We start from the raw sequence: 25,105 nt of genomic DNA, 5'->3' as shown, positions 1-25,105 counted from the left end.
AGTCTCTTTAGTTCTTGTTCAGACAGACCTAATCAGAATCAAGGGGGTTTTTGTGTTTGTTTTTTGGCAAGAATACTTCATAAATGAGGTTAGGGACTTTCATCAAGAGATGTATACTGTTTGATTGCCCCTGATCTCATGATATAAGCAGCCACGAATGACCTTTTCCCAGGTTCCCTAATTCATTAGAAGTTTCGAAGTGCTGACATTTTATTTTTTCTTTCTTTGGTTAGATGGTACATATACATACAGAAAATTTCCTCACATCAGCTATCTGGTTACTCCATATAGCACAGGGAGAATACACGCTTGACTCTTTTCCTTTATTTGAAAGTGAAAGTAAAAGTTGCTCAGTCATGTCCAGCTCTTTGTGACCCCATGAACTATACAGTCCCTGGGGAATTCAAGCCAGAATTCTGGAGTGGGTAGCCTTTCCCTTCTCCAGGGCATCTTCCCAACCCAGGGGTCAAACCCAGGTCAAAACAATGAATTGGCTGTCTGGTCTACTAGTTCTCTAATGCCACAAAACAAATCACCACCTTCAGTGGCTTAAAACAACACACATTTCTTCTCTTTCAGTTTCTGAGGGTCAGGGGTCCCAGCATGGCTTAGCTGGGTCCTCTGCTGCAGGGTCACTCATGAAGCTACCATGGAGGTACTGGTTGGGGCAGTGGTCTCACCAGAAGGCTCAGTTGGGGAGAGATTTGATTCTGACCTCACATACGTAGTTGGGGAGGGGATTACACGTGGCGTCAACGCTAGGAGAGGCACCTCAAGGGCCATCTCAGGGCAACGCTGCCACAATCAGTATGTTCCGAGGTGACTGCTAAGTTTCATTTTTCATTTGTTTAGTATGACCTGGATTATTAAAAGATAAAAGGATTATCCTGTCAGCTGCATGGAGACTATGTGCCAGTATGCCAGGGGAGCAAGAATCAAACACCTGCTGTCAACATCCCCATAGCCTCATTGTTTGCTGCGTCACCACTAAGCCTTGCAACATGATCCAAACCTCATAAGTGAAGTAAAAAGGCAAGAAACAGGCAAGGAGGAAACAATAGGAGATGGAACTGATCTCCAGAGTGTGCAATGAGTGGAAATCTGTGTGCCTCTATTTCCTTCCTGTAAATTTAGGCTAATAGTCTCTACCTCCCTGGGCTATTGTTCATTAGTACATATGAAATGTTTAGAGCATTGGCTGGCAGAGGAGTTCTCTGGTGGTCCAGTGGCTAAGACTCTGCACTCACAATGCAAGGGGCCCAGGTTCAATCCCTCTTCAACCCTTCAGGTTCCCACATGCTGTAACTCAAGGTTCCACATGCACAGTGAAGATCAAAGATATCATGTGCGGCAAGTAAGACCTGCTGCTGCTGCTGCTGCTAAGTCGCTTCAGTCGTGTCCGACTCTGTGCGACCCCATAGACGGCAGCCCACCAGGCTCCCTCGTCCCTGGGATTCTCCAGGCAAGAACACTGGAGTGGGTTGCCATTTCCTTCTCCAGTGCAAGAAAGCGAAAAGTGAAAGTGAAGTCGCTCAGTCGTGTCCGACTCTATGCGTCCCCATAGACGGCAGCCCACCAGGCTCCTCTGTCCATGGGATTTTCCAGGCAGGGGTACTGGAGTGGGGTGCCATCGCTTTCTCCAAGTAAGATCTGCTGCTGCTGCTGCTGCTGCCGCTAAGTCGCTTCAGTCATGTCCAACTCTGTTCGACCCCATAGACGGAAGCCCACCAGGCTCCCCCGCCCCTGGGATTCTCCAGGCAAGAGCACTGGAGTGGGTTGCCAGACCTAGCACAGCCAAATAAATAAATAAAAAATTTTTAAAAATAGAGCTGGCACTGCAAGTGCCACCCAGGTGTACGTGGTTGCTGCTGCTATTTTATAGTTGTTGAAATGATTATTGTCACTTACGTGATTACACATTAATATTTGCTGACTTCCCTAAGGCTGCCTGGTTGGTCCTGGGCTATGTGCCCATGCTAGCTGGAAAGGTTTTCGCTTTCAGCAGACAGAGCCAAATGAAAGTCTCCTATTTTCCTTCCCAGCATGAATGAGTGATTCAAGCCACTTCAGTAGCAATTAAATAGCTTCAAAAGTGAATCTGACTCATTAAATACCCAATTGGCTGGGAGAACTTGGTCCTAAATTAAACCAAGCCCCTTCTAGTCTTTTAAAAAGGTGAACACTATTCATTAGGGGTTTTTTAAGTTTTAATTACACAAGTGGTATATGAATATACTCTTTTATTTTAAAAGATAAACGCACCTAAAAATAAGATTCTCCGGACTTCCCTAGTGATCCAGTGGTTAAGAATCCGCCTGCCAATGCAAGAGACATGCGTTTGATCCTGCTCTGGGAAGATTCCACATGCCATGGGGCCACAGCTGTTGGGTCTGTGCTCTAGAGCCTGTGCTGCGCAACGAAGAGAAACCACCCCAATGAGAAGCCAGTGCACTGCAACTGAGAGTAGTCCCAGCTCGCCACAGCTAGAGAAAGTCCATTAGCACCAATGAAGACCCAGCACAGCCTAAAAAAAAAAACAGAGAGAGATAAGATTCTGCCTGAGGACTCTCACCTCTGCTTCCTCTCTTTCATTCTACAGGTGACCATGGTTAATAACTTGATATGTATTATTTGAGAGCTCTATCTTTGCATTTACATTGTTTTATATGTTTTTATGTAAATAACATTGTTTGGCAAGCATTATTCTGCAACTTTCTTAAATAGCTGCAAAGGTGAAGAGGACTCATTAAACACCAAGTTATCTGGGAAGGTTTGGTCTTAAATTGTCTCACACCCCACACAAGATCCTCCAGCAAATTATGTCAGCTATCCTTGAAAAATACATCCAGAATCTAACCACTTCTTACCCCCTCCACAGCTCTGACCCTGGACCCTGCTCCAGCTTCCATTTCAACTTTCAATCAGATACACCTAAAAATTTTGAAAGCAAGTTCTTGAAAAGGTATTTTTACCTTTGAATAATAATTATTCAACGCTGCCTGTGTTCATTGTAGCAGTCTTCACAATGGCCAAAAGATGGAAATAATCCAAATGTCCAGTGGATGGGTGGATAAAATGTCATATACATTACACTGGGCTATTGTTCAGTGTTTAAAAGGAAGGAAATTGTGTCACAGGCTACAGCATGAATGAGTCTTGAAGACATGAAATAATCAGATACAAAAAGGCAAGTATTGTATGATTTCACTTAAATGGGGTATCTAGCTGAGTTAAACTGATAGAGACAAGAGTAGAATAATCAATATTCTACCAGGAGCTGGAAGGAGAGGAAACGGGATAGTTACTATTCAATGGGTACAGAATTCCATTTTGGGAACATCTGAAAGTACTGGGGACAGGTGATGGTCATGGTTGAACAACAACATGAGTGTACGTAATGTTACTGTACTTATACTTTTAAATGGTTAAAATGGTATTGTTATGTGTATTTTGTCACAATAAAAAACACATCAGAAATTTTTGATCAGGTTGCTTGCTTGCGTGCTTTGTCGCTCAGTCGTGTCCGACTCTTTGTGGCCCCATGGACTGTAGCCCACCAGGTTCCTCTGTCCGTGGGATTTTTCAGGTAAGAATACTGTAGTGGATTGCCATTTCCTTCTCCAGGGGATCTGCCTGACCCTGGGATTGAACCTGTGTCTCCTGCATTACAGGCGGATTCTTTACCTGCTGAGCCATCAGGAAAGCCCCTTTGATGGGGTTATATCACCCCAAAACCTCTACAGGCTCTCATCTCAGGGCTTCAAGACCAAAGTCCCTACCCTGGCCTACAAGGGCCTGTCCCGTGTTGTTTCCACACCCTGTGCGAACTTTCTGAATCTCCCTCTCATGGTCTTCTTGTTCACTTCCACTACAGACATGCTGGCACCTTTACTGCTTTTCAAACACGCCAGGCATGCTTTGCCTCAGGGCCTTTGCAGTTTCTATTCCTCTGCCTGGTACATTTTTCTCCCAGGTATCTGCAGGGCTGGCTTCTTCACCTCCTATAGGCTTATGGGTCTTAGTTCCCCGACCAAGGGTTGAACTCATGCCCCAGCAGTGGAATCACAGAGTCCTAATTTCTGAACTGCCAGCTGACCCTACTTTTTAAAAATCAACCTTCACCCCACCCCTTTTGGCCTGCATTCTTCTTCTCCACAGCAGTTAAACCATCTAAAAGCTTCTTTGTCTTATTTATTGTCTGTCTTGCCTCACTAGAATGTATGAGTGTTCAAATGTTTTAAAGTCTCCAAGCTGCAACCTGACCTTTCTCAAGGTTCCTGGATGCCACTGATAACCTCAATAGCAAAGTTGCAAAGTTTGTTCTCAGATCTTCCTTTTCCTTGGGTCACAGCCCCAGAAGCTGATTAAATTTTTCCTCTAGGCCAGGAAGGGGAGACAAATGGAAAGGTATGCACTCTGAGTGACCAGGTGAGCCCTGAGCGCCAGCCTGGCTGTTCCCTGTGTGATTTAGACTCTGCGGCTGGATTTCTGGGAACAAAGTGAAAACTGCCAGGCTTGGCAGTAGCTGGGGGCTTTTGTGGCAGACTGGCCAGTGGTGAAGAAGAACAAGCAGAGATGGCCTGGACATGATGAGAGCAGAGGCTCCATACTCAAACATCTATTGGTCATCAATGCGCAGGCAAGCTGGGCATGGGGACCCTGCATAACTTGGAAATGAGGAATCACAGGAAATCAGGACCCATTCAGCTGCCACTCAGCTCCAGGTGACTCGGACCAAGCAGGAATGAAAGCATTCTTGTTGCCAGACCTCCTGACTGCTTATTTTCCAGAGAATCAGGAAGTTGATTTTTATGAGCTATTTTCTCACTTTTAAACACTGGTTAAAAAAATTTTTTTAAATACCACATGATCTTACAAAACATGTTTGAAAACTGGATCTCCTCCATCCCCACTCCCTCCCATACACACCCTCCACTTTTTACAAATCTGCAGTTTAGGAAAACTCTTAAGAACATGGACTTTGGTTCCAGAGAGACCTGGCTTTGCTGCTATTTGGGCCAAGTTCCTTGACATCTGCAAGTCTGTTTCTCTACCTGTAAAATGGGAACAAAGCTAGAACCTACCTCATAAGATTATTTGGGAGGATAAAGGAGACTTAGCAAGGTGCCTGGCAAATAGTATCACAATTCAATATGATTAGTAGTAATTGGGGGAAGGAAGAGCCAAAGGGTACTACTAGGGAGAGAAAGTGGAATAACAGAAAGGTCGTGCATGGTATGAACTGCTGTGATATGGTCAGAGGCAGAGGAACGTCCAAGCTTGCTTGCTATGGCCTGAGAGAATGAGACTGAAGATCCAGGACCCACCATAAGCAAAGGACTCAGGTAAAGATTCTGCCTGCTGGCTCAGATGGTAAAGAGTCCGCCTGCAATGTGGGAGACCTGGGTTTGAACCCTGGGTGGGGAAGATCCCCTGGAGGAGGGCATGGCAACCCACTCCAGTACTCTTTCCTGGAGAATCCCCATGGACAGAGGAGTCTGGCTGGCTACAGTCCATGGGTTTGCAAAGAGTCCGACATGACTGAGCGACTAAGCATAGCACACAAGGATTCTGCCAACCACGCCAGAGATCAGCACCTCCCAGGTCTTCCAGATCTGTGGGTGGCACTGCATCTCTAAGAGGCTCTCTGTCTCAGAGGATGGCACAGGTCCCAAGCCAGAATTTGTCTGAAAGACCCAACTGTAGGACTTTACATCTGTGCTTGTGGGAGTTAATCTTCTTAGTTTGGGACCTGATATTTCAGATGTCAAGATTCTGCAGCTGTCCCTCCTGACTTCCTTCTTTTGTAGTTTGGATAAAATTTTCACCAGAATCACTTAGGAGTGTTTGATTGTAAGCAACAGACACCCCAACCCAAGATGGTTTAGCAAAAATGAAACGTATAGCTTCATGCGCCTGACGTGTCCAGGGGTAGGACAGGTACAGCTTGATGTGGGTCAGAGCATGAGACCAGAACTTGTATCCTCTCTGTCATCTTTCCGGATGGGATTCATTCTCAGGCAGTGTCTTCCCAGATGTAACTCCATATCTGAGCAACTCCAGATCTGAACAACAGCATATCTGAGCAACTCCAGATCTGAGCAACTCCGTATCTGAACAACTCCATATCTGAGCAACTCCAAATCTGAACAACTCCATATCTGAGCAACTCCAAATCTGAACAACTCCATATCTGAGCAACTCCGTATCTGAACAACTCCGAAGCAGGTGGGACTCCTTTAGAGCTCAAAGATAAAGTCCCTGTGTAAAGTTTCATTGACTATGGTTAACTTGAGTTGGGTCTGGTTCCCTCCTTTGAACCAATCAATATCCCACGAGGAATACAATGTGTGATTTCTAGGCCAGGGCAGCATCAACATGGATGGGGTGGTGATACCTGAAATCAGCATCACCAGGATCAAAATATGGACGAGGGGTAAGAAAGGGATGCTGACCCAAGAACTAAATCATGTGCACTTACCTAAAGTAGAATGAATGGGTGCTCAGTGACCCCCTTTCCTTAGGGAAAAAAAAATAGTCACCTTATCTTTTATGCAATGTATTTTTAAAATAGTCATTACAAAGAACAGCATTTAACACCCTGCTGATCCCCAGGGCTGGCTTGGCTGATCTTGGATCCCTTTTTATATTTATCATCTCCTAGAATTCCACTACCTTGACTAAAGAAAGCAGGAGGACTATTCTTCCACAATAATATAGAATAGAATATTTAGGGGGTACTTACCTTTCAAACCAGTCATGAATCTATCCAGGCCTAAATTTGTCCAGCTGTGCCATAACTCACCCAAATATCTTTACGTAGAAAAGATTTTTGTTTTTTCCCCAAGTGATCCAGAGTTCTAAACACCTGGCAAAAAGTCCACACAGACTCTTATGTCCTTCAATCAACTCTAAGAACACCGCTGTCCGTATTCACAACTGTTTAAAATACATACTTCAAAATTTGTCAGCCTAATATCACCGAGTTCATAGTTCTTATGCACCCCTCAAATGCCACCTCCCCCACATGGGAAATCATGACATAAAGAAAGACATAACATTTGTGCAAAGCTGCCCACAGCAACACAGTCCCAGCAGAGACACACCGAATGATGTTTTCCTGGGCCGGGCCAGGAAAACAGAGTGTGAACCAAACAGAAAACCTTCCAAAATAACATGTATTCGCTGGAACAATATAAATTGCTGTTTTTGTATCAACAATTTTAATGATCACAACTATATATAATAGGGCAGTGGTTTTCAAAGTGTGATTTACAGACTTCGGGGGAGGTTGGGGTGGGGAGTAGGAGTGTGTCCCAAAGATCCTTTCAAGAAGAACGTGAAGTCAAAATTGTTGTCATAAATAATAATATTAAGATGTTATTTGCCTTTTCACCATATTGACATTTGCCCTGAGAAAAGCAATGAAACTGAAAGTCGCTCAGTCATGTCTGACTCTTTGCGACCCCATGGCCTATATAGTCCATGGAATTCTCCAGGCCAGAATACCGGAGTGGGTAGTAGTCTTTCTCTTCTCCAAGGGATCTTCTCAACCCAGAGATCAAACCCAGGTCTCCTACATTGCAGGCAGATTCTTTACCAACTGAACCACAAAGGAAGCCCAGGAATACTGGAATGGATAGCCTATCCCTTCTCCAGTGGATCTTTCTGACCCAGGAATCAACCTGGGGTCTCCTACATTGCAGGCGAATTCTTTACCAACAGACCTATCAGGGAAACCCCTGAGAAAAGCAATGGTTAGTAAAATTACAAGAGGCTGAATTTCCTTCCTTTATTTATTTCAACTAAACAACATAATGCAACAGATTGAGTTTAGAAGCAGATTATGAATTCACCTATCCTTTTTTAATTTTAATTGAAGTATCAGTTCAGTTCAGTTGCTCAGTCGTGTCTGACTCTTTGTGACCCCATGGACTGGAGCTTGCCAGGCTTCCTTGTCAATCACCAACTCCCAAAGCCTACTCAAACTCACGTGCATCGACTCAGTGATGCCATCCATCATCCTCTGTCATTCCTTTCTCCTCCTGCCTTCAATCTTTCCCAGCATCAGGGTCTTTTCCAATGAGTCAGTTCTTCGCATCAGGTGGCTAGAGTATTGGAGCTTCAAAGTCAGCATCAGTCCTTCCAATGAATATTCAGGATTGATTTCCTTTAGGATTGACTGGTTTGATATCCTTGCAGTCCAAGGGACTCTCAAGAGCCTTCTCCAACAGCACAGTTCAAAAGCATCAATTCTTCAGTGCTCAGCTTTCTTTATGGTCCAACTCTCACATGTGTACATGACTACTGAGAAAACCAAAGATTTGACCAGACGGTGATGCACACTTGAAGTAAATTGAAGTATAGTTGGTTTATAATATTATGCTCATTTCAGGTGTCCAGCAAAGTGATTTGTAGAGATACCAAGGGAACATTTCATGCAAAGATGGGCTCGATAAAGGACAGAAATGGTATGGACCTAACAGAAGCAGAAGATATCAAGAAGAGGTGGCAAGAATATACAGAAGAACTGTACAAAAAAGATCTTCATGACTCAGATAACCATGATGGTGGTATCACTGACCTAGAGCCAGACATCCTGGAATGTAAAGTCAAGTGGGCCTTAGGAAGTGTTACTATGAACAAAGTTAGTGGAGGTGATGGAATTCCAGTTGAGCTATTTCAAATCCTGAAAGATGATGCTGTGAAAGTGCTGCACTCAATATGCCAGCAAATTTGGAAAACTCAGCAGTGGCCACAGGACTGGAAAAGGTCAGTTTTCATTCCAATCCCAAAGAAAGGCAATGCCAAAGAATGCTCAAACTACCGCACAATTGCACTCATCTCACATGCTAGTAAAGTAATGCTCAAAATTCTCCAAGCCAGGCTTCAGCAATACATGAACCGTGAACTTCCTGATGTTCAAGCTGGTTTTAGAAAAGGCAGAGGAACCAGAGATCAAATTGCCAACATCTGCTGGATCATGGAAAAAGCAAGAGAGTTCCAGAAAAACATCCATTTCTGCTTTATTGACTATGCCAAAGCCTTTGACTGTGTGAATCAAAATAAACTGTGGAAAATTCTGAAAGAGATGGGAATACCAGACCACCTGACCTGCCTCTTGAGAAATCTGTATGCAGGTCAGGAAGCAACAGTTAGAACTGGACATGGAACAACAGACTGGTTCCAAACAGGAAAAGGAGTACGTCAAGACTGTATATTGTTACCCTGCTTATTTAACTTATATGCAGAGTACATCATGAGAAACACTGGGCTGGAAGAAACACAAGCTGGAATCAAGATTGCCAGGAGAAGTATCAATAACCTCAGATATGCAGATGACACCACCCTTATGGAAGAAAGTGAAGAGGAACTAATAAGCCTCTTGATGAAAGTGAAAGAGGAGACTGAAAAGTTGGCTTAAAGCTCAACATTCAGAAAACAAAGATCATGGCATCCGGTCCCATCACTTCATGGGAAATAGATGGGGAAACAGTGGAAACAGTGTCAGACTTAATTTTTTGGGGCTCCAAAATCACTGCAGATGGTGACTGCAGCCACGAAATTAAAAGACGCTTACTCCTTGGAAGGAAAGTTATGACCAACCTAGACAGCATATTGAAAAGCAGAGACATTACTTTGCCAACAAAGGTTTGTCTATTCAAGGCTATGGTTTTTCCTGTGGTCATGTATGGATGTGAGAGTTGGACTGTGAAGAAGGCTGAGTGCCGAAGAATTGATGTTTTTGAACTGTGGTGTTGGAGAAGACTCTTGAGAGTCCCTTGTACTGCAAGGAGATCCAACCAGTCCATTCTGAAGATCAGCCCTGGGATTTCTTTGGAAGGAATGATGCTAAAGCTGAAACTCCAGTACTTTGGCCACCTCATGCGAAGAGTTGACTCATTGGAAAAGACTCTGATGCTGGGAGGGATTGGGGGCAGGAGGAGAAGGGGATGACAGAGGATGAGATGGCTGGATGGCATCACTGACTCGACGGACGTGAGTCTGAGTGAACTCCGGGAGTTGGTGATGGACAGGGAGGCCTGGCGTACTGCGATTCAAGGGTTTGCAAAGAGTCGGACACGACTGAGCGACTGAACTGAACTGAGTTTTATGTCCTCTAAATATATATGTATATATTGTTTTGTGTGCTCTAAAATTTTTACTTGAAGTAATTCATACTGTACAAATTGATCTGCTACAGTGAAGTGCACAGGCTCTGGATTAAGACTGACTCAGGATTCTTGACTGATGCTTCCTAGTTGTGACCTTGGACAAGTTATTCAACTGCCTGTACCATACTTTTCTCATCTGTAAAATAGTAATAATACTTGTACTTATCCCATGGGATTGCTCTGAGTGTCAATATACTATACAAGTCCCTAGAAACAGCATCTGGCACAGAGTGAGCATTATAAAAGCGTTTGCTCTCATTATTATGTCAGTCCTCTTGCTTTTTTCACTCATGATTTTTTCTTACGTGTTTGTGTCAGATCTTGGTTAAGTCATGCAGGACTTCTTTTGCAGCATGCTGACTCTCTAGTTGTAACTCAGACTTAGTTGTTCCTTGGCATGTGGGATCTTAGTTCCTCGACAAGGGATCAAACCCACATCACTTGCATTGCAAGGTGGATTCTTGACCACAGGACCAGCAGGGAAATCCCTTCACTCATGATTTTGAACCTTCATATGCATAGACGGAATAAGTTCTTGTTCGGTGCTGTATAGTATTCCATCACATAAACAAACATTCCACATTTTCTTTTTATTTATGGTCACACTGAGTTTTCATTGCTTTTGTGTGAACTTTCTCTAGTTGCAATGAGCAAGGGCTACTCTTTGTTGCAGTGCCAGGGCTTCTTATCTTAGTGGCTTCTGTTACTGTCGAGCACAGGCTCTAGGCGACCAGGCTTCAGCAGTTGCAACACACAGGCTCAGTAGTTGTGTCTCAGTTGCTCCTTGGTATGTGGAATCTTCCTGGACCAGAGATGGAACCTATGTCCCCTGCACTGGCAGGCAGATTCTTATCCACTGTGCCACTGGGGAGGTCCCCAAACATTCCACATTTTATTATGTCTCTGCTGCAAATACTAACAATGATAAGCCTCTTTCTACTTGTAGATATTCATAAGTTTATAACCTCAAAAATCTTCTCAGATGACTAATTTTCTCCAGTAAGGCTCGTCTCTGTGGTAGGCAGAATAACAGAAGATGTCTCAGTCCTCATTCCTAGTACCTGGTGATATGTTAAATTATGTGACAAAGGGTAAGTAAGATTACAGATAGAATTGTGATTGGCTAGAATTAGAAATGGAGACATTATCCTGGATGGTCCATCCAGATGGGCTTCCATGGTGGCTCAGTGGTAGAGAATCCACCTGCCAATGCAGGAGATGTGGGTTTGCTGCCTGGGTTGGGAAGATCCACTGGAGAAGGAAATGGCAACCTACTCCAGCATTCTTGCCTGGGAAATTTCATAGACAGAGAAACCTGGTAGGCTACAGTCCATGGGGTCTCAAAAGAGTCGGATCCGACATAGCAACTAAACAACAATAACAACAATCCATCCAGGTAAACCGAACATAATCACAAGAGTCCTCATAAGTGGAAGAGGGAGGTAGAGAAGAGAGAGAACTACAGATGTGGCGTATACAGAAGACTTGGCCTGGTACTGCTGGCTTTTAAGATAGAGAAAGGGCCCACACGACAAGAAAGACAGTATTCAGAAGCTAGAAAGGGCAAGAAAATAGATTCTCCCCTAGTTCCTTCAGAAGGAACACAGTCATACCACTTCTTGATTTTAGTGGTGTCGGACTTCTGACCTCCAGAACGCTAAGATAATACATTTGGACGTATTAAGGTAGCTCTCCTGTGCTCATTTGTTACAGCAGCATGAGAAAAGAAATTGGCTCTAAATGGTGGCTCTGTGGTAAAGAATCCGTCTGCCAATGCAGAAGATGTGGGTTTGATCAGGAAGATCCCCTAGAGAAGGAAATAGCAACCCAGTCCAGTATTCTTGCCTGGAGAATTCCATACAGAGGAGCCTGAAGGACTACAGTCCATGGGATCGCAGAGTTGGACACCACTGAGCAACAGCACTCAAGCATCGCCGGATAGAGAAGGGCTGACATTTGGGGTTTACCATGCACACGTGAAATGGATACATGAAATGATAGTCCTTGCAACTTCGACCAGATGGGAAGAGGGAAGGAAGTGAGGATTAGAGAAAGGAGCCTAGCAGCTGCTGAGGCTGCAGCACAGATGTAGTGGGTGTCACTGGGAGGAAGCCAGAGGTCCAAACAAATGGGGCCCTCATGGGCTGACAGGGATCTGAGAGTGACCTTGGAGCAGGTGGCCAAGGACAGGAAGCAGAAGATCACTGAGAAAGCAAAAGGTGCGGGAGAGGGAGTTCAGAGCTCCGGTGAGGGGCAGGGAAATGAGTTGCAGAAGCCGGTTCCTATGCAAACTCCTGGAAGTCCTCACATCGCCCCGAGGACACTCTGTGCCTGCGGCGGGTTAGGGATGCGATGGGCAGGATTGGACAGGTGTGCGCCCTGAGTCCAGGTGCGCCGCGGGGCAGGCTGGGGCTCTGTGCAGGGCATGTGTGTGCTGCTGGGACAGTGGTCTGTCTGGGAACACGAGGATGACGGATGACGGGGTCTGTGTGTACGGATCTGTGCCACGCGTCTGGATGTGGGAGGAGAAATGCGGGGGTGTGTGCGCAAGGGTCTGGGTGGATGAGCTGGGGAGACATGGATGTGGACACGGGAACAAGGGAGCGCGCGAGGCCGGAGCTCGTTTGGGGGCAGAGGGAGAAAGAAGGGCCGCGGGGAGCCGGGCGGTGCGGTGGCCCGACCAACGGCCTCGCCAAGCCCCGCCCGCCACGCTCCCGGGCTTCCCCGCCCCGCTGCCGGCTCCCTCCCCGTCTGTGTCTCCGCGCGCTCGCGGCGCCGCCGCCAGAGCCGCCCGCCCGCCGCCGCCAGCCGCCGCCGCCGCCGCCGCACGCATCCCGAGCCGCCGCGGGAAGCAGGTATGACCCCGACGCCGGGCTCCGCGCTTTCCCCGCCGCCCGCCCAGCCGTTTCCCACCCGAGGGCGCTCGGCGCTCGCCCCGGCGGCACTGCTGGGACCCGGCCTCGGGCGCAGGGCGACCGCCGCGGAGGATGGAGAGGGGAAGACCCCTGGACGCGAGCCGAGGTGTCGGATGAGTGCGCCGTCGGGGGCGGCCGAGAGGGCGGCGGCGTCCTCGGCACCGAAGGGGCGGGATGCGAGGTCCTCTGGGAGGGTGACAACAGCGACACCTGAGAGCTAGGCGCCTGGACGCACAACGCGTGGCTGAAATTAGGGTGTCTTCTTGGTGTTTCCATTTAACAAAGGGGAAAACTGAGGGCCAGAGGCCGGAGCAGCTTCCCTGGGTCCTTGGGACAAGTTGCTGAGCCCAGATTTGGACCCGAGGAGTCTGACCGCAGAGCTCGCTCACCTTAGCCTCCTCGACCAGCCTCCCTCTGGGGAACAGGCGTGTCTTCAATGAGTGTTCCCCTTGAGACTGCCCAGCGCGGGGGAGGCCAGCTCCGAAGGCCCTGGTCTCTGTTCCCCAGAGAAGCGTTAAGCCAACACTTGGGTGGGCTGGGCAGGGGTGGGGGGCGGGGTTGGGGGCAGAATGTGTGCCGCTGAAGCGGGACCTTGTCGTCTAGTCTGGAGGGAGAAACTGAGGCCGGGGGAGGTTTAGGGAGGAAGCCACAGAGCTTCTCCATCCACAGGGGGCGGGACAGCTCCTCCAACCACGCCCGATCCACCCCCGCCCCCCCCCACCCCCCACACACAGACATCTGCCCATCTCCACTGGAGTGAGGGCAGAACAACCAAAGCAATGGATTGACCCCGACAGCTCAGTCCTCAGTCCACGCGGGAGGCTTGTGTGACTAGTTCCCTGAACCTAAGCATCCCCTGCATGACCAATGACCCCACCTGCCTGCCCACTGAACTGTGCAATCCAAGGAGAAATATACACTCATCCGATCTCCTTTGTCTGTAATCCCTGCCCTCCCCCCTCCAAAGGTTACCGCCTTCATAATTTGGGGTGTTCCTTCTAGGTCTTTCTTACACCCGTGCAGTCACATAGATGTGTATCCATAGAAAGTATGTAAGCTGCATAGTAACGTGGGTGGATGTTTCCTAGAAATGGTACAGTACATCCAGCATCCTTCTGCAACTTGCCACCCCTCTCCACTCAGTTATAGTTGCTTTGAAAGTTATCCAAGTGGCTGCGTATAAAGCCAGCTTATTTATTTTAACTGCTGCCTTGTTTTCCACCATGGATTTGCCAGGTGATAGTGGTGTTAGTCCCCCAGTGGCATCCACCTCTTTGCAATCCCCTGGACTGTAGCCCACCAGGCTCCTCTGTCCATGGAATTCTCCAGGCAAGAATACTGGAGTGGGTAGCCATTCCCTTCTCCAAAGGATCTTCCCAGCCCAGGGATCAAACCCAGGTCTCCTGCATTGCAGGCGGATTCTTTACCCTGTGAGCCACAGGAAAGCCCATGGATATGCCTATTGCTGAGTATTTAAGTTGTAAAATCAGATGACTGTTTTATATTTCAACCTCTTGTATAAATTAACATTTCTGGGTGAAATAAGATTTCTTTGTTCTTTGCCCTACAATAACTTGAAGGATCTGAATTTGGGGGACAAGTTCTCTGTTCCCCATTGCACACGCATGTGCCATGCACACATACACAAGGCACACAGCCACGCACAGGTGCACGTATACACATCTCTGTCCTTCTGTCTGTAGACAAAGACAAACCCTGAACCCCCTATCTGTGGTTGTTGCTGAGCTGAAAGGCCTGGGATTGAGCCAGGCCACAAGCCCTGATGTCCAGGCCCCAGTGGGCAGAATTCCCATAAGAGACCGTGTCTAGGAGTTTCCTCTAGACATACTCGCAATGCCATCCCCACCGTCCAGTAGGAAATGGAAGGACTTAGGAACCATGTCTGACAGACTAGAGTGTCTAGGGTCCTCCTTGTGTACCACAGACTTTCCAGGTCCAGGCTGTGCCTTGGGAGTGTCCTTAGTCTAGACTGTGGGCCGGGACTGTCAAAAGTTTGGTGGAAGCTCTGATGACAGCTGGCTGGGGGAAGCTGGAATCCCAGCTCTTTGCATTACAGTCCCAGCTCCACCACTTCCCAGCTTGGGCAATAATTCCCTTCCAGTGTCTGAGCCGCAGTTTCACATCTGTAACATGGGATGATGTAACAAGGGCAGCCTCCCAGAACTGTTGAGTGGGTCAGTGGGATGACAAAACCAAGCACTTAGTACGTTGTCAGCACTCAGAAAGCAGGAAGTCTTATCTTGGACAGAGAAGACCCAGCAATGGCCCCAGGGAGGGGGTGACACTCAGGGCCACCATTTGGGACCTCATCCACATCCCAGTGCAGGGCAGAGAATCCCAGCGCTGAGTGAGACGGAGGGTGAGACCTCAGCTAATGGGAGCCACGCCCAACTCACAGTGGGGTCCGGAAGTATCATGTCACCTACAAAGGACCTACTGTGCACCTGGCCCTGAGCTAAGATACAGAAACAAACTGAGCCACGGTCCGCGCAAAGCAGACCTGTGCGCAGCTTTTGTGAGGCCCATGCTCCTTTTGAAATTCTAACTTACTCCCAAGATTTTAAAAGCTGGGAGATTAGGATTTGGGGATCCTCCTGAGAAGAGAGGATCAGAAAAGCTGACAACTCCAGCCCTAACTTTTGGCTGCCCCCTGGCATGGGGCAGGTACCCTCAAGGGTGGCACAGTCCCCAGCTGGCCCACCCCTTAAGCATAAAGAGCAGCATACTATAAAAGTTAGTAACTCAGACTCCATAGCCAGCTTCTGCATCCCAGCTCTGGCATGGATTAGTTGTGTGATCAAAGCAAATTATCTAGCACTTTTTTTGGGGGACAATTTTTTGATCTTTTTGAAAATTTTATATTTTTTTCACATTTGTGCACTGCTCTATTTATTTATTTTTTTGGCTGTGCTGGATCTTTGTTGCTATGCAGACCTTCTCTAGTTGCAGAGAGCAAGGGGCTGCTCTCGAGTTGCTGTGCATGGGCTTTCTATAGCGGTGGCCTCTCTCGTTGTGGAGCACAGGCTCTTCAGGCGCTTGGGCTTCAGTAGTTGCTGCTCGCAGCCTCTAGAGCTCAGGCTTAGTAGTTGTGAAGCACGAGCTCAGCTCCTCTACAGCATGTGGAATCTTCCTGGACCAGGAATCAAACCTGTGTCCCCTTTACTGGCAATCAGATTCCTATCCACTGCCACCAGGGAAATCCAATTTAGCACTTCTATAATTCGATTTCCTCGTATGGAAAAGAGGGATAATAAGCAGCACTTCTCTCAAACACTATTTTCAGCATTAAATGAATCAGCAAACCTCAGCCTCTTACAACAGGGCCAGGTGCATGAAATACACTAAGTGTTGATGATGATCATGCTTGCTGGTGGTGTAACCTGTCTGACCCCTATAGGAGGGCAATTTGTATTCCAAATTGTACTCCATATAAAATGTTGGGGGAGCACAAGTGAAAGAGGAAGGAAGGAATGAAAGTAACACTTTAAGCTCTTTCTTCAAAGAAGATGCTGCAATCCTGGATATTTTTTCTGCCCAAGGTCAGGAGGAGGACAACATTACAAGGAAAGTGACAAAAGGAGGGGACTTCTAAGATGGGTTTTGAAGTATGAATAGGAGTTTCTCTGGAGCAATAGAGTGAGAAAAGCATTTCCACACAAAGGAAATAGCCTTTCCAAAGCCCTGGGAGCATGACCAGGTAGATCACGTTTAGGAAGTGACAATGGTCCAGTGTTACTTTAGGTAAGGTATCTCAGAGTATAGGGAGAGGCAGGAAGATGAATCTGGGGAGACAGAAAAGGATGAGGATCTCAGGAAAGGGGAGGTACATTTTTTCTGCATCTATTGTGTGCAGGTGCCCTTGTAATCCCCACTCCCCCTCATCCTCATAATACCCCAGGAATCAGGTTTTTTGGTCACCATTTACTGATGAATTAGAGGCTCAGGAAGGTAAGCCACTTGCTCAAGAGCTCAGACTATGGTTCAGTGGCAGAACTGAAATCAGACCCCAGATCTGTCTGATTCTAAAGCCCGTGTCCCCTCTCTGAGCCTCCTGTTGTCTCATTGGAAAGTTGTGGTAGTACTAGTGAAGCCTACTGGGTGGGCTTGGCGTGAGGATGAGATGAGATTGAACATGCAGCCTTCAGCACAGTCCCTGGCACAGAGCAGTTGCTGCTGTTGTTGTGATGGAATATGTTGCTCTAGGCTTCTCACCAGAACTCACACCACTGCCCAGCCTGAGATGGGGGTCCCCAGGGAGAAAATGTCCGGGGCTAGTGGATCTCTCTGGGCCAGAAACATCAACATCACCTCGAGCTTTTGTCAAAATGCAGATTCTCAGACCCAATCTGCTGCTGCTGCTGCTAAGTCACGTCAGTCGTGTCTGACTCTGTGCGACCCCATAGACAGCAGCCCACTAGGCTCCCCCATCCCTGGGATTCTCCAGGCAAGAACACTGGAGTGGGTTGCCATTTCCTTCTCCAATGCATGAAAGTGAAAAATGAAAGTGAAGTCGCTCAGTCATGTCCGACTCTTTGTGACCCCATGGACTGTAGCCTACCAGGCTCCTCCATCCATGGGATTCTCCAGGCAAAAGTACTAGAGTGGGGTGCCATTGCCTTCTCCGCAGACCCAATCTAGACCTTCTAAATTGGAGACCCTGAGGGATGGCCCAGCAACCTGTATTTTAACAAGCTCTTCGGATGGTTCTCATGAATGCTGAAATTTCAGATTCACTGACCTGGAGAAAACCTTCAAATGAGATCCTCCTTGGCCACCTGCCTCCACCTCCAGCTAGAAGAATGGGTAGGTGGTGAGAATTCTGTCCTCACCAAGACCAAGCAACAGCACATCCCCTTCAGCACAGGAGGCTGGAAAGAACCATTTCTTTACAGATAAGAAAGTTGCCGAGGCCTTGTGGGGCTTTTATTTTTTTATATTTATTTATTTGACTGCATTCGGTCTTAGTTGCAGCACTCGGGATCCTCATTGCACCGTTCCGGCACACGGGCTCTCTAGTTGTGGTGTGTGGGCTCAGGAGTTGTGGCTCGAGGCCTTAGTTGCCTCGAGGCATGTGGGATCTTAGTTCCCTGACCAAGGATCAAACTCACATCCCCTGCATTGCAAGGTGGATTCTCAACCGCTGGACCACCACCAGGGAAGTCCTGGGGTTTTTATTCTTGAGAGTTTGCTCTCCCTTCTAGTCTCACAGCCTCCAGGGGGCCCACCTTGAGAATCTGGGGACAAGATTTGACTTTCAGAGGAGTTGTTCTCCAGGGCAGGATGCCCCAGGCAGCTAAGGAGCTGTCCCCCTCCATTATGAAAGCCCTCAATTACAGACTGCCTGTGCCTGGGGGCCTTCGTGGGCTGTCTCTTCTCCCTCAGAGCCTTGAGATCATGTGTCCAGGCCCAAGTCCAGGTTGGACAATCGTGTTTTGTAGCGGACCTCCTAGGGAGAAGCAGACCCACTCTACATGTCTTCCTCAAATCGCTGATCAGAGCAGAGAGGCCAGACAGCCTAATGGGTAGAAGCAAGGGCCTTGCCTTGAAGGTAAAAGTTACTAAGTCGGCCTACATAAAAATTAATTATTTCTACATGACCTCTGCAAGGAGATCAAACCAGTCAATCCTAAAGGAAATCAATCCTGAATATTCATTGGAAGGACTGATGCTGAAGCTGAAGCTCCAATACTTTGGCCACCTGATGCAAAGAACTGACTCCTTGGAAAAGACCCTGATACTGGGAAAGATTGAAGGTAGGAGGGGAAAGGGACGACAGAAGTTGTGATGGTTGGATGGCATCCCCGACTCGATGGACATGAGTTTGAGCAAGCTTGGGGAGCTGGTGATGGACAGGAAGCCTGGCATGCTGCAGTCCATGGGATCACAAAGAGTCAGACATGACTGAGCGACTGAACTGAACTGACATGACCATAACACACAAAAAGACATAAGCCCAGTCATGTCCAACTAATAAAAATATATGCCACTTTTATGACAGAGTTAATTTCATAGAGAGCTCTTACAAATTAGAGATCAACCACCTGTTTGAAAAATGGAAGGAAAAAGGAATAGAGGATATGATTCAGCTGTTTACATCAAAAGAAATACAAATGGAATTCAAACAGATGAAAAGATGCCCAACTCTGAAAACAAAAGTGCACAACAAAACCACGTCGATTCTGTTTTCCACGTGCCGGATTGCTGGGTAACACCCAGTGCTGGTGGAGACACCAGGATTCTCAGACTTCCTTGGTGGGAGCACATATTGGGCAATCTCTGCAGGGGTGGTGGGGCGGGAGTTAGGAAAACTGTTGATATTTACGATGCTCACAACCTCTGTCTCTGCCACTTCACCTCTTGAAATTTATCCTGTGGATATCGTTGCATTGGACACATTCTGTTAGAACAAAGAGACTCAGTGTTGTGTGAGAGCAAGTGATTGGAAATTAGCTAAACAGCCACCAGAGGGGAATTAAGTACTGTACATGTCAGTACAGCCATGCAAGAGAATATGATGCAGTCAATTAAAAGACAGCAATAGCTCTTTATGAATAAATGTGAAACCATCTCCTGGATGTTTTGTTATAAGAAAAATGCAAGGTATAGAACAGCGTATAGTGTTCTACCACATGTGTGTGTGTGTGTGTGTGTGCGCATTTGTATGTATTTTAAAAAGGGAGTTTAAGAGAATGGATACATGTATATGTATGTCTGAGTCCCTTCACTGTTCATCAGAAACTATCACATTATTTGTTAATTGGCTGTCAGTTCAGTTCAGTTGCTCAGTCATGTCTGACCCATGAATTGCAGCACGCCAGGCCTCCCTGTCCATCACCAACTCCCGGAGTTCACTCAGACTCACGTCCATCGAGTCGGTAATGCCATCTAGCCATCTCATCCTCTGTCGTCCCCTTCTCCTCCTGCCCCCAGTCCCTCCCAGCATCAGAGTCTTTTCCAATGAGTCAACTCTTCGCATGAGGTGGCCAAAGTACTGGAGTTTCAGCTTCAGCATCATTCCTTCCAAAGAACACCGAGGACTGATCTCCTTTAGAATAGACTGGTTGGATCTCCTTGCAGTCCAGGGGACTCTCAAGAGTCTTCTCCAACACCACAGTTCAAAAGCATCAATTCTTCGGCACTCAGCTTTCTCTCACATCCATACATGACTACTGGAAAAACCATAACCTTGACGAGATGGACCTTTGTTGGCAAAGTAATGTCTCTGCTTTTGAATATGCTATCTAGGTTGGTCATAACTTTCCTTCCAAGGAGTAAGCGTCTTTTAATTTCATGGCTGCAATCACCATCTGCAGTGATTTTGGAGCCCCCCAAAAATAAAGTCTGACACTGTTTCCACTGTTTCCCCATCTATTTCCCATGAAGTGATGGGGCCAGATGCCATGATCTTCGTTTTCTGAATGTTGAGCTTTAAGCCAACTTTTCAGTCTCCTCTTTCACTTTCATCAAGAGGCTTTTTAGTTCCTCTTCACTTTCTGCCATAAGGGTGGTGTCATCTGCATATCTGAGGTTATTGATATTTCTCCCAGCAATCTTGATTCCAGCTTGTGCTTCTTCCAGCCCAGCATTTTTCATGATGTACTCTGCATATAAGTTAATACTCCAATATGAAAAAAAAAGTTTAAAGTAAAATAAAGTAGATAACTAGAAAAAGGGACTCAATATGCATATATATGTGTAGATTTGTATATACATATTAGGATTTGGAGGGCACACTAGAAGCTGGTGCTACTGATTGACTTGGGGAAGGAAACTGATGAATAGGAAGCATACAATTTAGTACCCATTAGATGTTTTTTCCCTTTGTACAGTTGCTAGTGTTATAAAATCCAGCCACATGTATCTTCCTTCTCCTTATTTAAAACAAGCATGATACTAGAGATAAGGTTAATTCCCCCTTTGCTACTGCTACTGCTAAGTCACTTCAGTCATGTCCGACTCTGTGCGACCCCATAGATGGCAGCCCACCAGGCTCCCCCGTCCCTAGGATTCTCCAGGCAAGAACACTGGAATGGGTTGCCATTTCCTTCTCCAATGCATGAAAGTGAAAAGTGAAAGTGAAGTCGCTCAGTCGTGTCCGACTCTTAGCGACCCCATGGACTGCAGCCTACCAGGCCCCTCCGTCCATGGGATTTTCCAGGCAAGAGTACTGGAGTGGGGTGCCATTGCCTTCTCTGATTCCCCCTTTGATTGTGACCCAAATTATATAATATGTGTTCAAATAAAAATGAAATTAACTGTTTCAGGCAGGGCCTTTATCACAAAAGAACAAATATTGTATGATTTTACTTATGTGAGGTGCCTGAAATAGGCAAGTGCAGAGAGAAAGTAGAAAAGATGTTACCTGGGGCAGAGGAGGAAGAGTGGATGGGGAGTTTGTGTTTAACGGGTAGAGTTTCATTCTGGTTGGGATGATGACATTTTTCTGAAGATAGACAAATGGTGATGGTTGCACGATAGTGGAAATACATAATGACACTGAAATGTACACTTAAAAATGGTTAAAATGGCGACCCTTTATCTCGCGTCTATTATGAATAAATTTATTCCCTGGTGGCTCAGACAGTAAAGTGTCTGCCTGCAATGCAGGAGACCTGAGTTCGATCCCTGGGTCGGGAAGATCCCCTGGAGGAGGAAATGGCAACCCACTCCATTCTTGCCTGGAAAATCCCATGGTCAGAGGAGCCTGATAGGTTATAGTCCATGGGGTCGCAAAGAGTTGGATAGGACTAAGCGACTTCACTTTCTTTCTATCCCAACAGCATATTAGCAAGTTAGTTTTGAAACAATTAGCTGGGTGGGAAAATTGAAAATGTAATTGCTGCTAAGCCAAGGCTACTTTAATTTTTATTTTGTGGAATGGATATTACTCCTTTGATGTAAGAAACAGGCAGGAAAGGCTTCAAGGGGACTGGTGTGGCACCTTGCAAGTCAGTGATGACATTTCAGTTTACAGTCTTTGTAAGATAATTATGTTTCAACCTGAATGTTGATGTTAATCTTTACCAAAAGAAAGGTTAAAATGGTAAATTTTATGTTGTGCATTTTGTCACAGTGAAAAAAATTTAGGGATGATTAAAAAAAAAAAAAAAAACAAGGGCTTTGATATCAGATTGCTTTGGTTCTAGTCCTTGATTCCACTGTGTGTACTTGGTCAAGTGTGTGTACTTCTTTAAAGCATCGGTTTTCCCACATGCAAAATGGGTTGTCAGTACCTGGCTCACAGAAATCCTGCAAGAACTTAAAGCCTTTATCCATATAAAGTGCTTGCTCTGCAGCTCTTGAACGTAGGAAGTAGGAGGTCAGGTTTAGGAGGATAAGAAAGCTAGAATCGGCCACTGGATCAAATATTAAAATCAGCAGACTCAAGTGGAGTGAGTTTATATATAAGGAGTTCATAAAAGCACCATCTGTATTTTTCTGTCACTTTGTATTTGCAAAAAAAAAAAAAAAGTTTTAATGCATTTCCGTAGTGTGAAATTACAGAATAGTCAGACAAATCATCTTGGCTGGTGGGAAGCCGCCAAAGATGAAGCAGTTCTAAACCTGTGGCCTCCTTACCTACATAGATTTGAATCCTGGCTCTGTCACTTACTGGCTGTGTGACTTCAGTCAGGTTAGCTTAACCTCTCTGTGCTTCAGTTTCCTTATCTGTAAACTGAAGGTAATAATAATTCTCATCCCATTAGGGATGTTACTAGGATTAAAGGTGTCAAGTGCTTAGAGCAATGCTTGGCCCACAGTAAATCCTAAGTAATTGTTAAGAAAATAGACTTGAAATAAGCCTGAAAGTCTTAGCATTTTTGTTTTTAAAAGAGGAATTTTTTTTTTTTTCACACAAAGGGAATAGTCTCAAAGCAGCAAAGATTCAGGGGACTGACCTTAATCTGGAGGACTTCCCTGGGTGGTTGTGGGGAGTGAGCTGGGGAGACCAAGATAAGGTAACAGGAGCCCAGCTGATGAAGGATGGGGCAGTAAGGGGCTCCAGGGGGTTCCGGGATTTTCCCAAGAGGCCCCACAGAGATAACAACAGAGCCCAGCTTCAGCCCAAACTTCCCCTCCCCCACAGTGCCTCCTGATGGCGAGAGTCTTGAGGATCGGAGGCCCTCAGCCTCGCTTTTCCTGATGTGCCTGGGAGCTCATTTCCAAACCGAGGCCTGGACTGCAGCCTGAGAAGCCTGGCACACCTCCTTCAGGAGCCACCCCTGCACCTGTTGCATCAAGGCCCTTAAGCCGGAGCTGGAGCACAACCTCCCCAAACAAGCTGATTCCTGAAATTCCGCTCTTACCTGTGTCTGTGTGTGGAGTTCGATTGATTTCCCCAGTTGAAAGGCCCTACCCTGCACCCCAGGAGGATCACTATTGTCCTTTCTTAGCGGTTTGCGCCACGGTGAGGAGGAGTTTGGCTGTGAGAGAGACCACAGACCACAGAGAACCTTCAGGGTCTGAGGCTGTGGGCCTGAAGGCAGCTTTGGAAGGGCTGTTTTAGAGATTGGGAGGAATGTGAAATGGTTAGACATGCTTTTGCCCCATGCTGGGTGCTCCCAGGTGGAAGGAGGGTCTTGGAGGTCCTAATTTACCACAGGCTATCTGGGGAGACAGCTCCTGTCCCCCAGAGCCTTGCTGCCATGTTTTAAGTATTAAAATCCCCCAGATGCTTTAATTCTCTTCTTTGGACACTCATTTATGTTGGGAAGATCCCCTGGAGAAGGGAATGGCTAACCCACTCCAGTATTCTGGCCTGGAGAATTCCGTAGACTGTATAGTCCATGGGGTTGCGAAGAGTCGGACACGACTGAGCGACTTTCACTTATGTAACCATTAAGCGTTTGGGAGTTCAATGGGCTGGAGTTGCAGCTCAGTTATGTGTGACCTTGCGGGTGAGGTACTTGACCTCTGAGTCCCAGCCCTGGCCTGTGGACTGGGGACAATAGGGCGTCCTGCAGGGGCGTCATTAAGCAAGCCCAGCACCTTAGCTCTGTGGCCAGCAGATAATTGACCCTCATTCCTGGGCCACACCCTTCTTACTGTTCCAGTTAACTCCAGAAATGCTGTTCAAGCCCCGCTTTGGAAAGAGATGAGGGTGGGGCAAAGGGAGGAGAGTTCTGGGCTGAAAAGTCTGAAACTCCTATAGAATTCAGGGCAAGTTGAAAGATCAGAATTGGGCCTGGGTGTGTGTGTCCAGGGAGGGGTGATATTCCAGCGGAGGATGGATGGGTTGGTTGCAGCTTGCTGGCTGGAGGAGCGGGAGCCGGGCTGGGCCTCACCCTCTCTGACCCCTCGAACACCTGATGACAGTGGGTGGCAGTCTGGCCACAGGACGACCTACCCTTTGGGCAAATCTCCACCCCACCCCCAATAGAAGGCAGAACCTGGAGGAAAAGGGTGGGGGAAGGGGAGGGAGGAATCAGACACATTTCCCAGAATTGGGGAATAATTTCAGGAGTGTTTCCTGAAGCCTACGACACTAGTTCGCAGGGATTTAAACTACTTCAGGGGACAGATTTTGTCTGTTTTTGTTTGTTTGTTTTTTTTTTACTGCTTCACTGCTATAGCCCCAGCTCTCTGTAGACTCTCAATGATGTTTTGTTGTTGTTCAATCGCTAAGTCGTGTCCGATTCTGGGACCCCATGGACTGCAACCCACCAGACTTCCCTGTCCACCACTAACACCTGGAGTTTGCTCAAACTCATGTCCATCGAGTCAGGGATGCCATCCATCCATCTCATTCTCTGTCGTCCCCTTCTCCTCCTGCCTTCAAACTTTCCCAGCATCAGGGTCTTTTCCAATGAGTCAGTTCTTCGCATCAGGTGGCCCAAGTATTGAAGTTTCAACTTCAGCATCAATCCTTCCAATGAATATTCAGGATTGATTTCCTTTAGGATTGACTGGTTTGATCTCCTTGCATGATAATGATATTGGTTGAGTGAATAAATGACAGGTGCTGGATGAGTGCCGGTGATGGACTAGGCCCTG

The 25,105-nt window shown here is 46.8% G+C and overlaps 1 protein-coding gene across 4 annotated transcripts in view; it reads left to right on the top strand.

Moving 5' to 3' along the window:
* The first annotated feature begins 12,887 nt into the window (after positions 1–12,887).
* SCNN1B (sodium channel epithelial 1 subunit beta) overlaps positions 12,888–25,105 on the top strand; it is a 79,017-nt gene continuing 66,799 nt past the window's right edge. For 3 of the 4 annotated variants that reach the window (XM_070363201.1, XM_070363205.1, XM_070363200.1), the window contains exon 1: positions 12,888–13,030. The gene's annotated coding sequence lies outside the window, so the exon portion shown is untranslated. Of the gene's footprint in view, positions 13,031–23,198; positions 23,520–25,105 lie in introns of those variants that run through there. The other variant, XM_070363203.1, reaches the window with a different exon arrangement.

The sequence above is a fragment of the Bos mutus genome, chromosome 25 (assembly GCF_027580195.1).
Source record: "Bos mutus isolate GX-2022 chromosome 25, NWIPB_WYAK_1.1, whole genome shotgun sequence".
Taxonomy (NCBI): domain Eukaryota; kingdom Metazoa; phylum Chordata; class Mammalia; order Artiodactyla; family Bovidae; genus Bos; species Bos mutus.
The sequence above is the reverse complement of the archived record's forward strand: the minus strand, read 5'-3'. Positions and strand labels throughout refer to the sequence as shown.